The sequence below is a fragment of the Theropithecus gelada genome, chromosome 14, assembly GCF_003255815.1.
Source record: "Theropithecus gelada isolate Dixy chromosome 14, Tgel_1.0, whole genome shotgun sequence".
NCBI classification, from domain to species: Eukaryota; Metazoa; Chordata; class Mammalia; order Primates; family Cercopithecidae; genus Theropithecus; species Theropithecus gelada.
In genome coordinates this window covers 79,113,773-79,130,940 of record NC_037682.1, presented here as the reverse complement: position 1 = coordinate 79,130,940, position 17,168 = coordinate 79,113,773, and the positions used below count along the sequence as shown (strand labels likewise).

Here is a 17,168-nt window from a genome sequence, read left to right as displayed (position 1 = left end):
CAAAAATACTTAATACAAGATTCCAGAAATAAACAACTCATAAGTTTTAAATGCTATGTCGCAAGGCCTACATCATCAACATCATTTCATCTCATCATGCTGGCAATTTAGTATCCCACAACACGACAAGAAGAGGAAAGTGAGCACAGTACACCAAGGAATTTTCAGAGAGACAGAGATGCCACATTCACGTAACTTTTATTACAGTGTATTATTATAATTGTTCTATTTTATTGTAGCTATTGTTGTTAATCTCTTACTGTGCCAAATTTATAAATTAAACTTTATTAGGATACGTACATATAGGAAAAACATCATGTATCTAGGTTTCAGCACTCCCCATGGTTTCAGGCATCTACTGGAGGTCTTAGAACACATATTTAGCAGCAGATAAAGAGGAACAACTTTACAATAAACACCAAAAATTTAAAGAGTACATTTTGAAAAGTTTTTAAATATGTACACACTCTAAAATGATCATCACGATCAAAATAATTAACACATCTATTACCTCCAAAGTTTCCTTGTGTTCCTTTGTACTCTCACTCAATCCCTTCACTCCCTACTCTCCCACCACATATCTGCTTTCTGTTACTATAGATTACATGATCCTTTTTGTCTTAGCTTCTTTCACTCATAATGATTTTGAGATTCATCTATATAGTTCAATGTGTCAAAGCTCTTTCCCTTTTATACATGAGAAGTATACCACTGTTTGGACACAGCACAATATGCTTATCAAATCATCTATTAATGAACTTTTGATTGCTTCTGGTTTTTGGCAAACAACCAAAGGCTCTAAGAATATTCGTATACAAGTCTTTACATAGAAATCAGAATTCATATGCCGAAGACAAACAAAAATGGAAGCACAACAAACCAAAATTTATAGGATGCAGCAAAAGTAGTTCCAAAGGGGAAATTAATAGCACTAAATGCCTACATCAAAAAAGAAGATTTCAAGTAACACACCTAATGCTACACCTTAAGAAAATAGAAAAAGACAAACTAAGCCGAAAGTAAATAAATAAAGGAAATAACAAAGATCAAAGCAGAAATAAATAAAATAGAGACTAGGAAAACACTATTTTTAAAAATCAACAAAATTGAGAGTTTTTTTTTTAAATAAAATTGACAAACCCTTAGCTAGTTTAAGAGAGAAGAAAAATAAAATGAAAAATGAAAGAGGAGACATTGGATTAAAGACTTAAATGTTAGACCTAAAACCATAAAAACCCTAGAAGAAAATCTAGTCAATACCATTCAGGACAGGGGCATGGGCAAGGACTCCATGACTAAAACACCAAAAGCAATGGTAACAAAAGTCAACATAGACAAATGGGATCTAATTTAACTAAAGAGCTTCGGCACAGCAAAAGAAACTACTATCAGAGTGAACAGGCAACCTACAGAATGGGAGAACATTTTTGCAATCTACCCATCAGACAAAGGGCTAACATTCAAAATCTACAAAGAACTTAAACAAATTTACAAGAAAAAAAAAATCAATCAACACCATCACAAAAAGTGGGTAAAGGATATGAACAGACACTTCTCAAAAGAAGACATTTATGCAGTCAACAGACACATGAAAAAATGCTCATCACCACTGGCCATCAGAGAAATGCAAATCAAAACCACAATGAGATACCATCTCACACCAGTTAGAATGGCTACCATTAAAAAGTCAGGAAACAACAGGTGCTAGAGAGAATGTGGAGAAATTGGAACACTTTTACACTGTTGGTGGTACTGTAAACGAGTTCAACCATTGTGGAAGACAGTGTGGCGATTCCTCAAGGATCTAGAACTAGAAATACCATTTGACCCAGCCATCCCATTACTGGATATATACCCAAAGGATTATAAATCATGCTACTATAAAGACACATGCACACATATGTTTATTGTGGCACTATTCACAATAGCAAAGACTTGGAACCAACCCAAATGTCCATCAATGATAGACTGGATGAAGAAAATGTGGCACATATACACCATGGAATACTATGCAGCTATAAAAAAGATGAGTTCATATCCTTTGCAGGGACATGGATGAAGCTGGAAACCATCGTTCTGAGCAAACTATTGCAAGGACAGAAAAACCAAACACCGCATGTTCTCACTCATAGGTGAGAATTGAACAATGAGAACACTTGGACACAGGGTGGAGAACATCACACACCAGGGCCTGTCATGAGGTGGGGGTAGGGGGGAGGGATACCATTAGGAGAAATACCTAATGTAAATGACGAGTTAAGGGTGCAGCATACCAACATGGCACATGTATACATATGTAACAAATCTGCACATTGTGCACATGTACCCTAGAACTTAAAGTATAGGCCGGGCGCGGTGGCTCAAGCCTGTAATCCCAGCACTTTGGGAGGCCGAGATGGGCGGATCACGAGGTCAGGAGATCGAGACCATCCTGGCTAACACGGTGAAACCCCGTCTCTACTAAGAAATACAAAAAATAGCCGGGCGAGGTGGCAGCGCCTGTAGTCCCAGCTACTCGGGAGGCTGAGGCCGGAGAATGGCGTGAACCCGGGAGGCGGAGCTTGCAGTGAGCTGAGATCCGGCCACTGCACTCCAGCCTGGGCGACAGCGTGAGACTCCGTCTCAAAAAAAAAAAAAAAAAAAAAAAGAACTTAAAGTATAATAATAAAAAAGAAACAATTGTGAACAATTATATGCCAACAAATTATAAACCTAAAAGAAATGGATAAATTATTAGACACATACAACCTACCAAGACTGAATCACAAAGAATTAAAAAATATCTAAATAGACCAATGATATAGTCTGTATATTTGTTCCCACTGAAATACCATGTTGAGTTGCAATCCTCAGTGCTACAAGTGGGGCCCAGTGGGAAGTGTTTGTATCATGGGGGTGGATTCCTCATGCCTTGGTGCTATCTTCGTGATAGTGAGTTCTTGTGAGACATGGTTATTTAAAAGTGTGTGGCACCCCTCAATCCCTGCCTTTGCTCTTGCTTTCACCATGTGACATGCTGGCTCCCACTTCACACCTTCCGCCATGATTTTAAGCTTCCTAAGGACTTCCCAGAAGCTGATGCCAGGACTATGCCTCCCATACAGCCTGCAGAACCGTGAGCCTGCAGAACCATTAGCCAATTAAACCTCTTTTATTTATAAATTATCCAGCCTCTGATACTGATATCTCTTTATCGCAATGCAAGAATGGCCTTACACAACCAATAATGAGTAAGCAGATAGAATAAATAATAAAAAGTTTCCCATCAAAGAAAATCCAAGGACCTGGTGAATTCTAATAAACATTTAAAGAAAAACTAATACCAATCTTTCTCAAACTCTTCAAAAAAAACTGAAACATAAGGAATACACCCAAACTCATTTTACAAAGCCAGTATTACCCTGATACCAAAGCCAAACAAGGGCACTTCAAGAAAAGAAAATTACAGGCCAATATCCCTGATGAACATAGATGCAAAAATCCTTAACAAAATACTAGCAAACTGAATCCAATTAATACATTAAAATAATCTTTCACTTGAAATACTGTCAGTTAGCCAGGTGCAGTGGCTCACACCTGTAATCCCAACACTTTGAGAGGCTAAGGCGGATGGATCACCTGAGGTCAGGAGGTCAAGACCAGCCTGGCCAACATGGTGAAACCCCATCACTCCTAAAACTACAAAAAGTAGTTGGGCATGGTGACGGGCACCTATAATCCCAGCTACTCAGGAGGCTGAGGCAGGAGAATCACTTGAACTCCGGAGGTGGAGGTTGCAGTGAGCCAAGATCACCCCACTGCACTGGGCAACAGAGAGAGACTTCGTCTCAAAAAAAAAAAGAAATACTGTCAGTTGCAGCAACACAGATGGAACTAGAGATCATTATATTAAGTGAAAAAAGCCAGGCACAAAAGATAAACATCACATATTCTCACTCATACATGACAGCTAAAAAAGTTGATCTCATGGAGATAGACAGCAGGACGGTAAATACCAGAAGCTGTGTAGGAGAAGGGTAGATGAAGAGAGGTTGGTGAATGAGTACAAACATAAAGTGAGATACAAGAAATAAGTTCTGGTGTGCTATAACACAGTAGGGTGAGTGACTACAGTTAACAACATATTGTCGATTTCAAAATAGCTAAAAGAAAAGATTTAAAATGTTCCTGACACTACAGAAATCTTCTGCAAATAAAAAAGGAAAAATGTTCCCAACACAAAGAAATGATAAATGTTCAAAGGGATGGATATCCTACATTACATAGTCTATGCATGTATCAAAATATTACATGTACCATATAAATATGTACAAGTAATATATGTCAATTTAAGTGTTTTTACCTGTTTTTTAAAAATCTTTCACCATGATCAAGTGGCATTTAACCCTGGGAGGCAAAGATGGTTCAATAGGAAATCAATAAATGTGATAGGCCAGCAGTCCCCAACATTTTTGGAACAAGAAAATGGTTTCCTGGAAGACAATTTTCCATGGATGCAAGGGCGGGGGTGGAGGGGCGTGGGAGTTGGTTTCAGGATGAAACTGTTCCACCTCAGATCATCACAAGAAGCATGCAACCTAGATCCCTCACATGTGCAGTTCGCAATTGGGTTTGGGTTCCTATGAGAATCTAATGCCACTGCTGATCTGACAAGAGACAGAGCTCAGGCAATAATGGTCGCTCACTGCGTATCATATCCTGCTTTGCAGGCTGGTTCCTGATGGGGTTCGTGGCCCAGGGGCTGGGGACCCCTGTGATATGCCACATTAGCAGGATGAAGGATAAAATCCTTATGATCATCTCAAGAGATGCAGAAAGAGTGCTGACAAAATTCAACATCCTTTCACAATAAAAACTCTCAACAAATTAGGTATAGAGGAATGTACCTCAACACAATGAAGGCCATATGTGACAAGCCCACGGCTAACATCATACTCAACAGTGAAAAGTTGAAAGCGTTTTCTCTAAGATGAGGAAAAAGTCAAGGATGCCCACTCTCACCATCTCTTTTCAACATAGTACTGGAAGCCCTAACCAGAGCAATTAGGCAAGAGAAACAAATAAAAGTAATCCTAGTAGGAAAGAAAGAAGTAAAACAATCTCTGTTTGTAGACTATATGATCTTATACATTAAAAACCCTAAAGATTCCACCAAAAAATGTTGAAACTGATAAATTAATTCAGTATAGTTGCAGGACACACGGTCAACATACAAAAATCAGTAATATTTTTACACACTAATAATCAACTATTCAAAAATAAATTAAGAAAAAAATCCCATTTACAACAGCAACAACAAAAAATAAAATCCTTACGTGTATATTTAACCAAGAAGGTAAAAGATCCATATACTAAAAACACTATAAAACACTGATAAACAAAACTGCGGGAAAACACCCATGTTCATGAATTGGGAAATTTAATATTGTTAAAATGTTCATACTGCCCAAAGCAATCTATAGATTCAATACAATCCTTACTGAAATTCCAATGTAATTTTTCACAGAAATAGAAAAAGCAATCTTTAAGTTCAAATGGAACCACAAAAGACCCCAAACAGCCAAAGAATCCTGAGGAAAATGAACAAAGCTAGAAGCCATCACACTCCCTGATTTTAAAATATATTTTAAATCTATTTTAATCAAAACAGCATTGTACTGGCATAAAAACAGGCACACAGACCAATGGAACAGAATAAATAATCCAGAAATAAATAAACCCACAGTTATGACAACTGACTTTTGACAAAGGTGCTAACAACACAAAACAGGGAAAAAACCAAGTCTCAATAAACGGTGTTAGGAAAACTGGATATCTACTTGCAAAAGAATGAAACTGGGCTCTTATCTCATATGGTATACAAAAATTAATTCAAAATGGGTTAAAGACTATAAAATGACTAAAAGAAAATATAGGGCAAAAGCTTCATGGCACTGGTCTAGGCAATTTTTTTTTTTTTTTGATATGAACCCAAAAGCACAGGCAATAAAAGCAGAAATAGACAAATGGGATTACATCAAACTAAAAAGCTTCTGTAAAGCAAAGGAAACAATTAACAGGGTAAAGAGACAACCTACAGATTGGAAGCCTGGGCAACATGGTGAAACCCCATCTCTACAAAAAGTACAAAAACTAGCCAGGCATAGTGACATGCACCTGCAGTCCCAGCTACTCAAGAAGTTATGGGAGGATTGCTTGACCCTGGGACGTGAAGGTTACAGTGAGCCACGGTCACACCACTGCACTCCAGCCTGAGTGACAGAGCGAGACTCTGTCTCAAAAAAGAAAAGGAGACAACCCACAGATTCCACAGATTAGGAGAAAATCTTTGCAAATTATACATCTGATAAAGGGTTAATATCCAAAATATATAAGGGATTTAACACAATTACAAGGAAACAACCCAATTAAAAAATGGGCAAAGGCCCTGAACAGACATTTCTCAAAAAAAAAAAAAAAAAAAACCTGTTTTTTTTCTATCTGTATTTGGGAGGCCAAGGCGAGTGGATCACCTGAGGTCAGGAGTTCGAGATTCATATATATATACACATATATATATACACACATCACATTGTGCCCCATAGATATATACAAGTATGATTTGTCAATTAAAAATAACTTAAAAAGAAATAAAAATGTATTTCTCTAAAGCAAATGTCTATGAGTAGATTTGTTGGCTCATATGGAAAAGTGTATGTTTATCCTTTAATAAACTATCAAATCAGCTTCCAAAGGGGTTAAACAATTTTACATTCCCACATGCAGGAATCTGATAGTTCCAGTTCCTATACATTCATACCAACATTTGCTCTTGTTAGACTTTTCCCATATCTTGCCATATGCATCTCTTCCATCTGGCTGTTCATCCAAAACCTTTCTAATATCCTCTATAATAAACCAGTAAATGTAAGCAAAGTGTTTCCCTGAGTTCTGTGATCTGCTTTGGTAAATTAGCTGAACTTGAAGAGGGGGTAGTGGGAACCCCAATTTATAGCTGATCAGTCAGAAGTATAGATAACAAGTATTACTTTCTATTGGCATCTGAGGTGGAGGCAGTCTTATGAAACTGACCCTTCAACCTGTGGAATCTGATGCTATCTCCATCCAGGTTGACAGTGTCAGAATTAAATTGAATTAGAAGACACTAAGCTGGTGTCTACTAGAGAACGTGCTTCCAGAGAACTGCTTGGTCTGTGGGGATCATTCTCTGTTGAGTGAAAGAACAAGAGAAAGCACTTTTTTCTTTTTTCTTTTTTTTCTGAGATGGAGTTTTGCTCTTGTTGCCCAGGCTGGAGTGCAGTGGCATGATCTCGGCTTAATGTAACCTCTGCCTCCCAAGTTCAAGCTATTCTCCTGCCTCAGTCTCCCGAGTAGCTGGGATTACAGGCATGCATCACCACACCCAGTTAATTTTGTATTTTTAGTAGAGACGGGGTTTATCCATGTTGGTCAGGCTGGTCTCGAACTCCCAACCTCAGGTGATCTTCCCTCCTCAGCCTCCCAAAATGCTGGGATTACAGGCGTGAGCCACTGTGCCCAGCCTGAATCACCATTTTCAAACCTATGTTTGAAAAATCAAATATAGATGTTTTAATAAAATATACTGCATGTTTAACATGAAAAACCAAATGCTAAAGACAAATTGCTAACATACATTAGATGTATGTTTACAATTTTAAAACATATATACTGTTGAAATGCTTGGTGACATAAATAAAATTACAGAGAAGTTTTCAAAAGGAGTCACACAGAAGGATTTTTAAATGTCTTACATTTTTTTTCTTAAAATAAAATGTAAGTGAACTAATTACATTTGACATGACATCACATTTTAAATAAATGTTAGCAGCATATAATCAATTTTGAAAGACTGGAAAACTTAGTCGTCACAACTGATATAATAATGGAAAATCATGCAAATGCAAATTTTGCTTATGTGTTCTCTCTTAAATCATACTGTGGCAAAGTTGAAATCTAACAGTAAGTGTTCTCTTATGGGTAATCAGTTCTGGCACATCAGCCCCAGGAAAATTTTTCCATAATTTTATAGACATATTTTGGACAGAGAAAATATTTAACTCTTTATACTTATTTCTATATACATTTCATTCATTTTGACCTTTAATAACTAATTCACTATCAACATTTAAAATCTAGAAAACTACTATTTTTTAAATTGGTTACTTTTCACTCTAATACATGCTAACTAACATATAACAAGAAAGCAACATTTTCAGATGGGTATTAATACAATTGCCTTCAATTTGTATGTTTTTAAATGCTAGTTAATCATTAAGGCTATAAACTAATGGTCTAATGATTGCAACTTATCAAAACGTACTTGTATCTGATGGCTCTTTTTCTTAAAGTTCTCTTTTTTTTTTTTTTTTTGAGACAGAGTATTGCTCTGTTGCCAAGGCTAGAGTGCAGTGGCACGATCTTGGCTTATTGCAACCTCCACCTTCTGTATTCAATCGATTCTCCTGCCTCAGCCTCCCTAGTAGCTAGGATTACAGGCGCATGCTACTATGCCTGGCTAATTTTTGTATTTTTTAGTAGAGACGGGGTTTCACCATGTTGGCCAGGCTGGTCTCGAACTCCTGACCTCAGGTGATCCACTCGCCTTGGCCTCCCAAATACAGATGACTTTTACTCTCCTCTTTATTTTCCAAATCAGAGACACATACCAAAAAACAGTAAATATTTTGTTTAAATAAAACCTCCCAACATTTAGAAATTTTATTGTTGGATGTTATAAGCCAACAATTTCAACTTAGTCTTGTAAGCAATATAATCAAGTCATAAGAAAAGTTATTTCTTTAGATTGAATTCAGTTCTCCCTGAATCCTTAAATCCCTACCTGTTCTGAAACAAGCACCCTCTTCATGTAGTAAAAGTTATATAGTAATAAATAAATGGCTCTGTTTAGATAAAAAGGAAGATGAAGCGCATCAGGTTATTATTAGTATCCAGAAAAAATTATGATTATGTTCAAATTCACTTTCCCTTAGACATAGTCAATATCTATGTGTCAAGTATTTGATCTCATTAAAGCTTTGAATTACTGAGCATTTATAACTGGCTAAAAACACCAATTCACATTTTGTACTTTCCCAGAAATTTTTCTAATACTAAAATTTACAGACAAATGTAACCCCCAAAAAGGTTTTCCATTTTAAAGAACTAGAGATTCAAAGCTTTCTTCTAGGTTGGGAACCCTAACAAAATGGTACAGCCAACACTCAGGAACACATTTGATAGTTTCTTTAAAAACTAAACGTGGTTGCTCACGCCTGTAATCCCAGCACTTTGGGAGGCCGAGGAGGGCAGATAACGAAGTCAGGAGTTCGAGACCAGCTTGACCAACATGGTGAAACCCCGTCTCCACTAAAAATACAAAAATTAGCCAGGCATGGTGGCATGCACCTGTAATCCCAGCTACTCAGGAGGCTGAGGCAGGAGAATCGATTGAACCCAGGAGGCAGAGGTTGCAGTGAGCCAAGATCATACCACTGCACTCCAGCCTGGGCAACAGAGTAAAAATCTGTCTTAAAAAAAAAAGAAAATACTAAACATGTAACCACAATATAAACCCAGCAACTGCACTAATGGGCATTTATCCCAGAACAATAAAAACATAAAAATCTGTACATGAATATTTATAGCAGATTTATTCATAATAACTAAAAACCATGAACAGGGGTTAAGGAGGGGTGACAACAAGAGAGAAGTGGGTGTTGCTATGATGGAAATATTCTGTATCTTGACTGTATCAATTAAATATTCTGATTTTGATATTATATTATAGTTTTGCAATGTGCTACTATTGGGGGAAACTGGGTAAAGAGAACATGGGATCCCTATATTACTTTTTATAATTGCATATGAATCTATAATTATTTCAAAATAAAAGTTTTAATTTTTTTTAAATACAGTATTTTAAGTGTGCTCTCTAACATCAATAATATCAAAGTTAAAGATCTTTTTCCCAGGAATTTACAATCTAAAGCAGGCAACACACAAAAGTTTTAGAAAATTTACTTTTTTTTTTTTTTTGAGACGGGGTCTCGCGCTGTGTCACCCAGGCTGGAGTGCAGTGGCGCGATCTCGGCTCACTGCAAGCTCCGCCTCCCAGGTTCACGCCATTCTCCTGCCTCAGCCTCCGAGTAGCTGGGACTACAGGCGCCCGCCACCACGCCCGGCTAGTTTTTTTTTGTATTTTTAGTAGAGACGAGGTTTCACCATGTTAGCCAGGATGGTCTGGATCTCCTGACCTTGTGATCCACCCGCCTCGGCCTCCCAAAGTGCTGGGATTACAGGCTTGAGCCACCGCGCCCGGCCAGAAAATTTACTTATAATTTAAAAATAAGTGTATGAATATGCACAGTATTTGGGTATTGAAGTATATACCATGTGCTACTATAGAAAAGCATATGAGTGTCTAAAAAAATACATTAAAACTCAAATCTATTCTAGCATGCAGGCATAATATTTTAAACTTTTTTGAAAACATAAGAAAAGCAGCACAATAACAAAGCCACTAAGAAAATTTAAGATACTTTGTTACACAATAAAAATAATCTATAATCTATAACTAAGATTAATCAATTGTTTTAAATTCTTTTCAGGTTGTAGTATTTATTATCACTTAATAATTTAAGTTTATCATTTTAAAGTAGATGATTTCCTGCAGTTATCTATTTTTCTGGATTCTGATTACAACACCATGAGCTGGCAAGACCTAAGTGTTCACACTCAGTTCAAAGTAAGTCACGTACTTCATCTATGTTCCACGACCACCGACTTTTAATCTTTGTATATTTTAATCTAAAATACAACATTAATGCAGTCAAATAAAGCAAGGTTTTACTTATAAAGTAAATAATATTACAGCAAAATCACCATTACTTTTGCACCAACCTAAAATATTTAAAACAAGCTTTTAAATAAACATCTAGGTATAATTTGGTATGTCTCCTATAAATCCTTCTCTTTAACCCATTTATGCCTAGTGTTCCATTATTAGAACGCTAAGCTTCTAATAATGCTCCAGTTGCTCCTACTAGAAAGTAGGAGTTATTTTTTTCCTACTGCTCAAGTAGGTCTGATTTTTCACAAAAACAAATTTGCAACCTCCAGCATAGATGGGTTAATAAACACATTCATCTATGATTCATTTAACAAATTATGGCACAAAGTACATTTTAGGCACTGTTCTAGGCATGACACAGCAGGTATAAAACACACAAAAACTCTACATTCATGAAGTTTAAATTCCAAGGTGGAAAGACAGACAATAAAATAATAAGCAAAAAAGATATATGTTAGATGTTGATCAATTCCATGAAAAAAAAAAAAAAAGATAAAGAGGTTTGGGACTGCAGGGTTATAAGTGACATGAAGAGTGACTGTTACTTCATGTGAGATAGGTATGGAAGGCCTCACAGCAGTGACACTTCAGCAGTCTCAGTGAAATGAAACAGCAAGCCATGCAGATATCTGGCGGTAAGAACTCAAAACAGAGCGAACAGCAAGTATCAAAGTCCTGAAGAGAAAGCATGCTTGTCATGCTCACTGAACACCAGAGAGGGCAGTGTGGCTGCAGTGGAGAATGAGGAAGGAGACAGTGGTGGTAGCAGGAAGCCAGAGAAACATAAAGACCCCTCATAACCACAGGCTTCTTCCAAGCCTCGAAAAGAGCCCTAAAAAATCTGTTCACATAGTCACATTTTGGTAACATTTGCCAAAGTAAGGTATTTTAACCATAGATAGTTAAGATCCCTATCATTTTACATTCTGATTTCTCTGTCAAACTTCACCTTGTGGTGAGCAGCACTAGGTTTTGGGATCCAGCTTACTAGTAGAGTTGAGTTTAGCAAGATATATTGAGCTTGGATTGCATGATATATTCATTAATTTACTTTCCAGTTGCTTTTAGGTATAGAACATTGATTCCTAGTGGCTCATTAAAGAGTGGCAGCCAGGCACGGTGGTTCACGCCTGTAATCCCAGCACTTTGGGAGGCCAAGGCTGGCAGATCACTTGAGGCCAGGAATTCGAGACCAGCCTGGCCAACATGGTGAAACCCTGACTCTACTGGAAATACAAAAATTAGCCAGGCATGGCAGTGTGCGCCTGTAATCCCAGCTATTCTGGGTGCTGAGGCAGGAGAATTGCTTGAACCCTGGAGGCAGAGGTTGCAGTGAGCCAAGATCATGCCACTGCACTCCAGCCTGGGTGACAGAGCCAGATCCTGTCTCGAAAAAAAAAAAAAAAAAAAAAAAAAAAAAAAAGAGTGGCTTCCAGGAATACTCTATTGTCTACAGTGCCAACTTACCCCATCATGACACAAAGGTGAAGAACCAGAGGCCATAATGATATATAGACACGTCCTAGGGTGCCAAGCCCTGAAAATATGTGGGTAATGAAAAAGAAATAAATTTGAAATGCACAAAGCTAAAAGGTAGATTGTTAAAAGTTCTACCAATCATCAGATATGCAAAGTAGTAAGCAGAAGATCTGATTCTCATCAAAGTCTAGTCAAAATCCAAGTTATCTCCTGTCAAGTAAATGAAGTGAATACAATTATAATTATTATAAATGCAACATAACTTTGTAGGTTTTTTCCCCAATGGGAAACTGTACTACAGAAAATTTTTCAGAATGCCTATGTTTGAGAAGCACTACCTATATCAGTATTCAAAAAAAGGTGATAAATCTGTGTATTAAGTAACATGGTTTTAACTATTCCAAATATGAATAATTATTAAAACATATGTGATCAATAATGCAAGAAGAAAGACTGAAATATCTTTTTTTATTTTCTCTGTATAAAATGATATTATAGGCTGCTGGGGAAGGCAGGAAAGCAGCACCCCCCCAGCAGGGGCTCCATGACTGGGTTCCCAGGACTGTTGAAGGAAGGTATGGCTGGGTGGGAGGGTGGGTAGCTCACACCCTCCAAGACTGCCTTTCTGAACTCTCTGACACCTAAGAAAAGGTGAACAAGTCCCATTTTCAAGAGAAGATGGCTTTTAACAGTTTTGAAGGATCTAAAACTATGTACCTGCAGACATAAATAAGGATGAAGAATTTGTAGAAGAGTTTAACGGATTAAAAACTTTGGCTAGTTTTCCAAGCAGTAGTCCTGTTTCAGCAACAACAACGGCACAGGTAGGTTTTCTTTATATTGGTGAAGGAGATACCATGTGGTGCTTTCGTTGTCATGCAGCAGTAAATAGAAGGCAGCATGGAGACTCAGTAGTTGGAAGACACAAGAAACTGTCCCAAACTGCAGATTACCAATGGCATTTATTTTTAAAATAGTGCCACACAACCTGCAAATCCTAGTATCCAAAATGGTCAGTACAAAGTTGAAAACTGGGAAACAGTAATCAATTTGCCTTAGGCAGGCCATCTGAGATTCACGCAGATTATCTTCTGATAACTGGACAGGCTTTAGATGTATCAGATACCATATACCCAAGAAACACACCATGTATAGTGAGGAAGCTCGATTATAGTCATTTCAGAACCAGCCAAACTATGCCCACTTAACCCCAAGAGAGTTAGTGCTGAACTCTACTACACAAGTATTGATGACCAAGTGCAGTGCTTTTATTGTGGTAGAAAACTGAAAAATTGGGAAGCTTATAGTGCTGGCTGGTGGCAGAAGAACATAGGCAACACTTTCTTAATTGCTTCTTTGTTTTGGGCCAGAATGTTAACATTTGAAGTGAATCTGATGTTGTGAGTTCTGATAGGAATTTCCCCAATTCAACAAATCCTCTGAAGAAATCCATCCACAGCAGATTATGAAGCACGGATCATTACTTTGGGGATGTGGATGTACTCAGTTAACAAGCAGCAGTGTACAGGCCTGAATTTTATGCTTTAGGTAAAAGTGATAAAGTAAAATGCTTTTGCTGTGGAGGAAGGCTAACTGATGGAAACACATTGAACACCCCAGCAACATGCTAAATGGTATCCAAGGTGTAAATATCTATTACAGGAGGAGAAACAAGAATATATAAGTAATATCCATTTAACCCATTCACTTGAGGAGTCACTGGTGAGAAGTGCTGAAAAAAATGTCATCACTGACTATAGATTATACTATCTTTCAAAATCCTATGGTACAAGAATTTTGGCCTTAGGCCTCTCCCTATACAAATGGGGTTCGGTTTTAAGGACATTAATAATGGAAGAAAAAACTAAAACTTATCTGGGAGCAACTAAAAGTCACCTGAGGTTCTGGTTGCAGATTCATTGAGTGCTCAGAAAGACACAAAATGAATCAAGTCAGATTTCACTGCAAAAAGAGACGGGGTCTCATTATGTTACCCAGGTTGATCTTGGGCTACTGCCCTCAAGCAATCCTCCCACCTCAGCCTCTCAAGTAGCCAGGACTACAGGCCCATACCACCACACCCAGCCTATACTGTAATTACTAATGAGCCAGAGGAAAGACTAGGTGGAGGGAATTGAAGGAAGTATTATTGAAAGAAAAAAGGGGAGAAGAAGTAATGGAGCTCCAGATCCAGGGTCTGCCAGTAATAGCACAGAACTGATTCCAAGACCTCTAAATTACTAAGAAATTATACACAAAATGAGAAATATATCAAACACAGAATTGGGCCTAGGCTGTAAGAAGAAAATGAGAGACAAATAATAAGAACCTGTAGCATGAGGGTTTCAGAAAAGTATTATATAGGAACTGAAAAGGAAGTCTAGCCATATAACTTGGCTTTTGAGGAATAAAGTTTACTTTGACATTCAAATATGCCAAGTAGTCTCTAACCGAAGCTGGTGACACCAAACCAATCAAAGTTTCATGACCAATTAAAAACCCAGAGTCCGGGAAATTCCTTGTATAAAATCAGTATTGTCTTAGTAATTTTTTCAAAAGAAAATTATAGTATAAAATCATATGAAGAAATGGAGTTTATAACCAATATATGATGGAAAAAAAGTTTTGTGGAGGTATGTTAGATAATTATTTAACATTTAATTAACATAAAATCTAGATTTTATGTTAAGTCTAGTGTTTATCATCTTTTTAAAAGTAAAATATCATCACTCAAACTGAATTTTTACTGGACAGGTTCAGCATGAAAAACAAGTAAATTGGCCGGGTGCTGTGGCTCACACCTATAATAACAGCACTTTGGGAGGCTGAGGCAGGCAGATCATGAAGTCAAGAGTTCAAGACCAGCCTGAACAACATGGTGAAACCCCATCTCTACTAAAAATACACAAAAAATTAGCCAGGCTTGATTGTGCACACCTGTAATCCCAGCTACTCAGGAGGCTGAGGCAGGAGAATCACTTGAACCCAGGACGCAGTGGTTGCAGTGACTTGATATCACACCACTGCACTCCAGCCCGGGTGAAAGAGTGAGACCCCATCTCAAAAAATAATAATAATAATAAATAAAAACAACAAGCAAATTGGCTGGGCACAGTGGCTCTTGCCTATAATCACAGTACTTTGGGAGGCCAAGGCAAAAGGATCACTTGAGCCCAAGAGTCTGAGACCAGCATAGGCAACATAGAGAGATCCCATCTCTACAAAAATAAAACGTAAAAAAAAAATAGCTGGATATTGTGGTATATGCCTGTGGTCCCAGCTACTTGGGAGGCTGAGATGGGAGGATTGCTTGAGCCCAGGAGTTTGAGCCGTGATCACACCACTGTACTCCAGCCTGGGCAACAAAATGAGACCAAAAAAATAAAATAAATAAAATAAAATAAATGGAAACAAGTAAATAGATGAGCTAACTTGAAAACAAACCTGAAAAGATAACCAGAATTCAGCACAAAGAGATGAAAAATTAGGAAAATGTTAAAGAGTGATTAAGAAAACATGAAGAGGCACATAAGAATGTTTAACATGCATCTCAAAGGAGTTCCAAAACAATAGAATATAGAGAATGGGAAGAAGCAAGATTCAGAGAGGGGATGGATAAGAATTTAATTCCAGAACTAACCATTAATTCTTGGACTACAAAAGCTGAGTTCTGATCAAACTAAATAAAAATAAATCCATATCATAGTAAACCCAATATGCCAAAAATAAAATCTTCAAAAGTAAATTTAAAAAAAAAAATTGAGAAAAAAAAGAGAGATTACCTAAAAAGTAAAACTAGATTGACAACAGACTACGAAAAGTATCTATAGAGAACAAAGATAAAGGATTATCTTTAAATCATTGTCAATCTAGAATTCTACACCCAGCAAGATTGTTATTAAAACAAATATTTATCAAATCTCACTACATGACAGACTCTATTTAGAAGTTCAAGAGCTTACATTCTAGTAAGAATTTTTTCAAGGAGAATAATGCCAAAAAGAAATCCTGCTCTCCTGCTGCCCTGAAATTTCCATTTCATTACAATTAAAAGAGTTTAGAACTCCTAATTTTCTGGAGTATTTCAAAATAAATTTACTTGACGGCATACCCTAGGCTTTCTTAATTGGTGGTCCATGAACACCCTGAAATGAAAATTTGGGTATTGTTCCTTACATGAGCAGTTTTCTGTACAGAATGTCCATATATGTCATCAGATTCTCAGAGAGGTCTATGACTCAAAAGGAGTTATACCCACTTTTCTCTGACCCAACCCCACATACCCAGAATAGTTTGGTGCTATATGATTTCCACAGGAACCTATAAATCATCTTTCAGTCCTTTTCATATATTATTATTATTTCTGCTGTGACTTCTCCCACTAGAGAGTAAAACTCCATGAATGCAAAAGCTATCTCTTGTTTACCAGCATCTAGCACAGAAACACAAAAGTACAGAGCAAAAAGTATATATTTTATAACTAAAAAGAATTGCTAAATGTACCTCTGAAATACTCCCTTGTTACAGAATTCAAGAACTAAACTTTAGGTAAATAAATAATTATTAATCTTTCCTAGTTAAATTTTTTAATGTTGCCTATCAAGTCTATTAAACAACCTGAAAAGATTTTAATGTAAATGTTTTTAAAATATTAACTTGGCAATAAAAATTATATAACCTTGATTATATATTTACTTTAAAGAATATCAAACAACATAACATTAACTTCATTTCTGTAAACTTAAAAATTTGGAAGCCTAGCTAATTATATTATTAAATGAACCGAGTGTTTGGAGATAGTACCAACGTTGTTTTATTG

The 17,168-nt window shown here is 36.9% G+C and overlaps 1 protein-coding gene and 1 pseudogene across 2 annotated transcripts in view; one reads left to right on the top strand and one right to left on the bottom strand.

Moving 5' to 3' along the window:
- The window catches only part of TMEM135 (transmembrane protein 135), a 261,010-nt gene that overhangs the window by 203,749 nt on the left and 40,093 nt on the right, over nt 1-17,168 (bottom strand). The gene's annotated exons all lie outside the window — the stretch shown is intronic.
- On the top strand, nt 13,028-16,901 carry LOC112607260 (annotated as a pseudogene).